The sequence below is a fragment of the Capsicum annuum genome, chromosome 8 (assembly GCF_002878395.1).
Source record: "Capsicum annuum cultivar UCD-10X-F1 chromosome 8, UCD10Xv1.1, whole genome shotgun sequence".
Lineage (NCBI taxonomy): Eukaryota > Viridiplantae > Streptophyta > Magnoliopsida > Solanales > Solanaceae > Capsicum > Capsicum annuum.
In genome coordinates, this window is record NC_061118.1 from 168,292,770 (window position 1) to 168,300,271 (window position 7,502).

Genomic DNA, 7,502 nt, shown 5'->3' on the forward strand with positions numbered 1-7,502 from the left:
AAGAAGCAACCCACTATTGCTCTATCTTCTGCTGAGGCTGAGTATCGAGCTTTACGCAAAGTGGTTTCTGAGATTGTTTGGTTGGTTCATTTATTTACCAACATGGGTTTCACTATTTCTACTCCTGTTCCTATTTTCTGTGATAGCCAGGTTGCATTGCACATTGTCAAGAATTCTGTTTTTCATGAGCGGACAAAGAACATTGAGATTCATTGGCACTATGTTCGTGATTGCCTTCTGCTCAACTTATTTCTCAACATCATGTTGCTTCTACTGATCAACTTGTTGATATCCTGACTAAATCACTGAGTGGTCCACTTCATCATCATATTCTTTCCAAGCTGGGCGTGCACACACCCTCCAGCTTGAGAGGGGTGTTAACAAAGGCCCAATCACTGAGGCCCAATAGATGATATAACCGTAGCCCATTTATATTTTTATACATTGTATTTTTTATTTTACTCATTAATGTGTAAATATATATAGACATTAGACCTTCTAGAGAGTTCAGTTAAATGAAAAAGAGATATTTCTTTCTCTCTCTTCGTCTCCATAGTTGCTAGGGTTTTTATTCTACATTTTAATGGCAATATTGAGTTGTGAAGCTCTAACAAAAGGCGGCCCAGAAAGCCATTTATTAACAAATATGAACAATTGGATAAAATCCAATTGGCCCAAGTCCAATAACAAATATTCGACACAAATCTACTTAGGAAACTTCTAGTAAACTGTTAAGAATTTGTGCCCTATTGATTTTCTTATTTTCGCCTAACTTTTGCTTATCGATGGAACGTATTGCCTGACGTGTTCCACTGACGTGTTTCAAGGAAGCAGTAAACAGAAAGTAAAGAACACAATGATTTTTACGTGGAAAACACCCAGCTTAAAGGTGTAAAAAAATACGACCTGCACCTCTACAGGATTTAACCCTAACTTCACTAAAAAACTCTGAGCCTCAACAACGACTGATTTCAAAACTCTTGTAACCAACAAATAGGAATTATAAGCTCTAATTCCTATAACTCAACAACTAGGAATTATAAACTCTAATCCCTATAACTCAATAACTAGGAATTATAAACTCTGATTCCTAACTACACACACACCTCCCAAGGTATGTGTTCCCAAAGTCTCTGACTTTTCCCCAACTCGAAGACTAGCTCCTAATTCAGTTTATAACACACTGAAACTAATATTACATGAATAGCTCAAACACAATGAACAACTCTAAAAATCAACGCTAAAACTCTTAGCTGTATTCTGTACTGAGGACTAGGTTCTTCAACGTGTTTATTCAGTGATTGAGTAGTACTTCGTGAAGTCAATCTGTCGATTGAGCTTTTTTGGATTTTTAAGTGCATTTTTTATTCTGACTGCTGCATCTTCTATTTAAGCACAGCTCTCCAAAGAGTCATTCTTTATTTTAAACTCCTCTAATCAAAACTCTCATTACATAGAGTTCTACTTCAAATGATACTCTTTCTTTAATTCCAACTCTTGTCTCCTTAGTATTGTAGTAAAACTCCAACTCTTTTAAATCAGCACATGCTTATTTATCAGAATCTTTATCCTCCCACAGATAGGACTCTTCAAGATATACTCAGAAGTGAAACTCCTTCTTCACATAGGATTTCTTTTTCAACTCAAATTGCTTTTCCTTATCATTAAATGTTTGAATCAAATTCAACTTGTTATATTCCCCACATGATCAGTAGCTTGAGTATATCAGAATTACGTCTGCTTATTCATTCTTGTCTTTAAGCAATCTTGTCTGCATCTATCAGTGAAACTGGAAATCTGTTTTCCTATAAGTGGACAAGCTCAAGTAACATGTTTCATTCATGTGTCAGTTTGTCAATCATCAAAACTACATAGTACCGAACATAGACAAATAAGGAAAGCCATAGGTCGCTCCTTCAACTCTTCATCTTCTTCGTTGTTCCCATGGATGGTATTCTATTTCCATCACTATCCTCAGCTGCTGAAACATAGCTCATTGAGCTCTGATAAAGATTGTTAAAGTCATAACCCAAGCAACGAAAGAAATCAAAAAGCTCGAACATCCAACTAGCTAGATTCAATGTCAATCTGTTTGAAGCTCGAGTAGATAGATAGCACCATGGGTACTCCAAAAATTCTCTCAAGTGTCGTGTATCTAACTCATTGAAGACTCCTTCAGCTTCAAACACCATCAATTTTGTAGATCTAATACCTCGGCATATTCAGCTCTTCATTTCTCTCTTGTCCGCATTTTATTTAACTAAAATTGATTAATCTTGTTGTTTAACAGAATGAGCACCTCATGGTGCTAATACCACTGTTCAGGGACTTAATCTCTCAATTCCAGTGACTCTATCAGGTATCCGCCTCTTATTTTGTTACTCTTAACTCAATTTCTACTGTCACAAATGAAAGAATCTGTTTTGATGCTTCGTTATCCGAAAATGTGGGACTTCATTTTTCTCCATGTTAATTATTGTTTTTCCCGCATTCGGTATATCTTGTAAATTAGAATAGCTTATAGAATCTGTACCTGCATCCAAAAAAATCAGTCTGGCCATTTCCTTCTCTCAAAATATGAACTATCTTCACCATCCCTGGATATTGTTTCCTTAATTCATTAATTCTCCCAATGTCCAAAGAAATATTCCAAGTTATTTGCCATGACAGATCCAGAATCATTTTGAGAGTGAGAGAATCAGTTTTCATTGTAATTAGAATGAGAGAATTAAATATACAGTACTCTAAGTCATTTATCATAGCTTTTGCTTCTGCTTGTAAAATAGATCCCTCTCCAACTAACTTAGTTTCAGCTTGTATAAAATCACTTTCCTCATTTCTGATGCAGAAAGCATTGGACATAGGTCCAGAATTGTCTGCCTTTGCAGGAACCATCTGATTACATTTAAAGCTTCCCCTATTAGGTTTAGTCCATCTGACTACCTTAGTGACCTGTAGAGGAGTATATTCCTAAAAAAAATTAAACTAGCAAAAGCCAAATTTTAGAAATACTTTTTAACCAAGGAAAAGTCAAAATAGCAAAATTATGAATGTTCCTATTAAGCTCAACTACCATACTCTGAATAGACATTTTCCCCCCATGATAGATTACATTCCATCTTTTCCATACATGTCATACCACCATAGCTGGAATAACTTTAAAAATAATCTTCAGTTTTGGAGTACATTCTGCTAGCCATCATTTAAAAAATATACTTTTTAACTGAATAAATAGATCAGTTATTCCAGCTGTCTGTGCCAGGGTATTTCCATACCTTTTTTGTGTCTAGACGGTCACTAAAAAGATGCAGAAAAGTTTCTACTTGTGCATCACCACAACAACAAAAAATAGCATTCTCCAGTACCTTCATTTGCATTAGAAAATCCCCTATTGGAATTCTCTTCTTGCACACCCTCCACATTAAAAAAGCTATTTTATATGGAAGCCCCTTAATCCAAATGTTAGAAAAAAAGTTTTGTTTTCTTCTTTTCTTCTTAACCAGATTTCAAGCACTAGCAAGTGTGAAGTCCCCGCAATTGAAAGAGTCCACCATGCCTTGTCCCAGTCTTCTGAAGCAGGAATTACACTTATGTTGTTTTCAATGTGAGAACAAATCTCATTAGGCATTAGTTGTTGTAACATAGATTCATTCCATCTTGAATTTGTCCATAACTGGTTTACCTCTTCTAATCCCTCATGATCTCTATGTGTAACAGGAAGAACATAGTGGAAAGCCCCTAGTTGAGCCCAATTGTCAAATCAAATACTAGCATTCCCTCTTCTAGGTTCTCACCAAATTTCTTGATAAAAAAACTCCTTGCTTCTATTATTTATTTCCAAGTCCGAGACCCTCCTCTCCATTTCACTATTTGAGGCCTTTGTCTCTTGCAGTATTTAACCCACGTGAAGTTGGTCCAAAGAGATTTCTTTGTCCTAAAATTTCACCATAACTTCGCAAACAGAGTTTTAGAAACATAAAATAAAGATATAAAGCTCAGACCATCTTCATTTTTAGGAAAACAGACTTCAAACCATGCTATCCAATATCTATTCCTTCCTTCCTCTTTAAAGTTCCACAAAAATCTTGCAAAGATTCTATGCAGGTCATGAACAACACATTTAGGAGGAAAACTGCAGAGAGTAAATAGATAGGAATGCTCTGAAGAACATTATTAATCAATACCTGTTTACCGCTAAAAGATAAAAGTTTGTCTTTTCAAGTCTGGAGCTTATTCTAAACTTTTTTAAGTAACTCTGCAAAGTGAATTTTCCTTTTCCTTGTATGTCCAATTGGACATCCAAGGTATATCATTGGAAATTTTCCTTTACTGAAATCAGTAATATCCTCAACCATTTGCACCCAACAGTTTTGTGATAAACAAAAAAGAAACTTTTTCTTTGTTTATCTTCTGGCCAGATTGAAGTTCATACTCATTTAAAGTATTTATAATCAATTTCAAAAACCTCTTTTCAGCAGAACAAAAAATGATAGTATCATCAGCATAAGCTAGATGATTGATACTATCACTCCATTTAGGCATTCCAAAATCATTAAAATCCTTGTTAAAAAATAATTTATTTAAAGATAATGAAAGTACAGCAGCTAAAATGAATAGTGCCGAAGATAAAGGATCTCCTTACTTCACCCCTCTTGTAGAATGAAAAAAAATCATGTGTCTGGGCATAATAAGTACTGAATACAAATTATTGGCTACCAATCTCCAAATCTTGTCCACCACTAATGAATTAAAACGCATAGCTTCCAGTACCTTGATTAGGAATCTCCAATCAACTCTATCATAAGTCTTTGCCATATCCAATTTAATAACCGCATTGGCCGGCTTCCCCCTTTTCCCTATATCACCAATAATCTCTTGAGCTAGCAATACATTCTCAGTTATAGTTCTGCCTTTCACAAAACCTGATTGGTTTTGCGATATGATTCTAGGCAAAATACCCTCTAATCTATCATGCATTACTCTAGAGATAACTTTATTTAAGAAATTTCTCAAACTAATTGGTCTTAAGTCAAAGAATGTAAGAACGTTTTCTTTTTTGGGCACTAACACTAAATTAGTATGAGTAATTGACTATAGCAAGATCCTTCAAAAAAGCTCTTAACCACTTCAATTATGTTTGCCCTACAATATTCCAACAAGACTGATAAAATTTACTTGTAAAACCATCAGGTTCACTGGCACTATCTCCATTCAATTCAAACACCACTCTGTGGGCATAACATTCAACAACTCATTATCAACATCAGTTACCCTAACAGAGATCTCTTTTAACATAGATAACTCCAATCCTTGTGTTTCAGCTGTGAATTGGTGTTGAAAGAAACTAATTGCTTTAGCAGCCACCTCTTCTTGGCCTTTAGCCCGTCCTCCGTCTCTTTTTTCAATTCTATTAATGGCAAACCTCTTCCTTCCTCCATTCACTAAGTTATGAAAAAATTTAGTATTTCTATCCCCTTCAGTAAACCATTGTATATCAGATTTCTGCCTCCAGTACTCTTCTTCATAATGCAAGTATTTTTTTAATTCAGCCTGAGCATGTATGTGGCATACATGAGTGATTAAAGTGGGATTTTTTTTTTCAATATGGATAGGAGAAATTCATTGAAGACAATAAAATAGAGTTTGAAGATTTTATAGTTTTTGGTCATGATTGTAATGAAACATTTAACTTAAAATTACTTGAAATAATGATATGTGAAAAGAAAGGAGTTGGAGGTTTAAAATTAGATGTGGAGGAGGAAGAAACAAAAGAGCATCAAAAGAGTATAGAGCCAAACAGGAAAATTTTGGCTAGTAATAGCAACAATAGTTACGTTCTTCTTTGGATGATTACATGATATAAGAAGAGGATGACAACGAGGGATATGAAGTAGTTGCAGATGAAGAGGAGGAAATGACTGAAAGTGCTGGCACATTTAAGTAAAAGACGCTACCTTCTAAAGATAGATACAAATTATAGATCTTTATATCTACTCTTCTATTTCATTTTACATGCAATTCAATTCTTTTCTTTTCTTGTTAGTATATTACTGCAAAAATAAAGTCCTTGTATATTTTGACATGATCGTGTAGTCATATAAATTTCATGAAATATTTAAGACTAAAAGCTCTAAAGAATTTTAAAAATGTTTGGTTGTTAGATTCGCTTACAAAATGAGCCTGAGGAATTTCTTTGAAAATAGCAGAGAAGAATAACTTTATCAACCGTTGTGCACTTGTTTCAGGATTAAAAACCTTGAAGAAGCCTTTTTTCACATTCTGTTTTGCTATCAAACTGTTAGAGAATAAGAAGAAGTTGTTGCGCAACCTTAGTCCTTTACCCTAAAGTTTCTTTATGTTGGGTTGTGTGTGTGTGTATATCATAGGAGAATATTACAAGAATCTTAAGATGATTTCTGATGTGTGGGTGTAAGAAAAACTGATAAAGTGATTTGACTTAATTTATTACTGTTAGCAAGAATTTTTGATGTTGGTACTTTTTACTCTTCAAATATGAATGGAAATCATGTTTCAATGGTCACATACTTTTTACATGACGTTGTTCAGGTTCTTTTTCATGGAAACAATAAAGTGTTGGTGGCAAGAGCTATATTAAAAATGCAATTTCCTTAAAAATTGAGTGCGGAATCTACATTTTCAACACAGCTCTTGCTACCAACATTATCGTTTCTACGAAAAAAGCATGGACAACATCACGTAAAGTGGGTGTACACTGAAACATGAATTTTGACCATATTTGAAGAGTAAAAAGTATCAGTGGCTGACAAAATTATTTTCCATAAATTCTTGCCAATCATAATGAAACCAAATCATTTTGTCAATTTTTCGCACCCCCTCATACCACAGATCATCTTAATATTCTTGTAATATTCTCATATATATATATATCTACACACACATACACGTGCACACACACTCCTTCAACATAAAAAAACTTATAGGGTTAAGGGCTAAGGCTGGGAAACAACTTCTTCTCTATTCTCTAAAAGTTTGATAGCATAAGAGAATATGGAAAAAAACTTCTTCAAGATTTTTAATCCTGAAACAAGTGCACAACGACTGGTAAATATATTCCTTCCTCCTCTCCCCCCTCATGGTATTTGATTTTTGAGACCTTTTTTTTTTTTTTTTTTGAGATGTGGGTTGTGATATGGTAAGATGATAACGCTCAAATTACACTCTTGAATGGGTGTAAGCGATCGTTGTCAATATAAAATCCAACTAGGTTGGGGTCGAATCCCACAGGGAATAGGGTGTGAACTTCGATTTGTTTACGAAATGCTTTACTGATAGTTTACTGTTTCCGAAAGATGGGGGTTTAAGTTTCACAGAAAGCCAAATGTCACTTTCAATACTTCAGTGTTTGTAATCAATATAAATGAGAAACCAGAGTTATGTTCACCATGGGTATTGGGAGTTAACAAATACTAGGTAATGCTTGGGATTCTTGGAGTAAGTAGAAACAGCAGAATATCCTTGAC

At 34.5% G+C, this 7,502-nt stretch overlaps 1 protein-coding gene across 1 annotated transcript in view; it reads left to right on the forward strand.

The window, feature by feature from the left end:
- Positions 1–464: 464 nt before the first annotated feature.
- Positions 465–7,502, forward strand: part of LOC107840357 (B3 domain-containing transcription factor VRN1) — a gene marked incomplete in the record, with an annotated part of 31,736 nt that continues 24,698 nt past the window's right edge. Inside the window, 1 exon segment of the mRNA XM_047395130.1 lies at positions 465–564.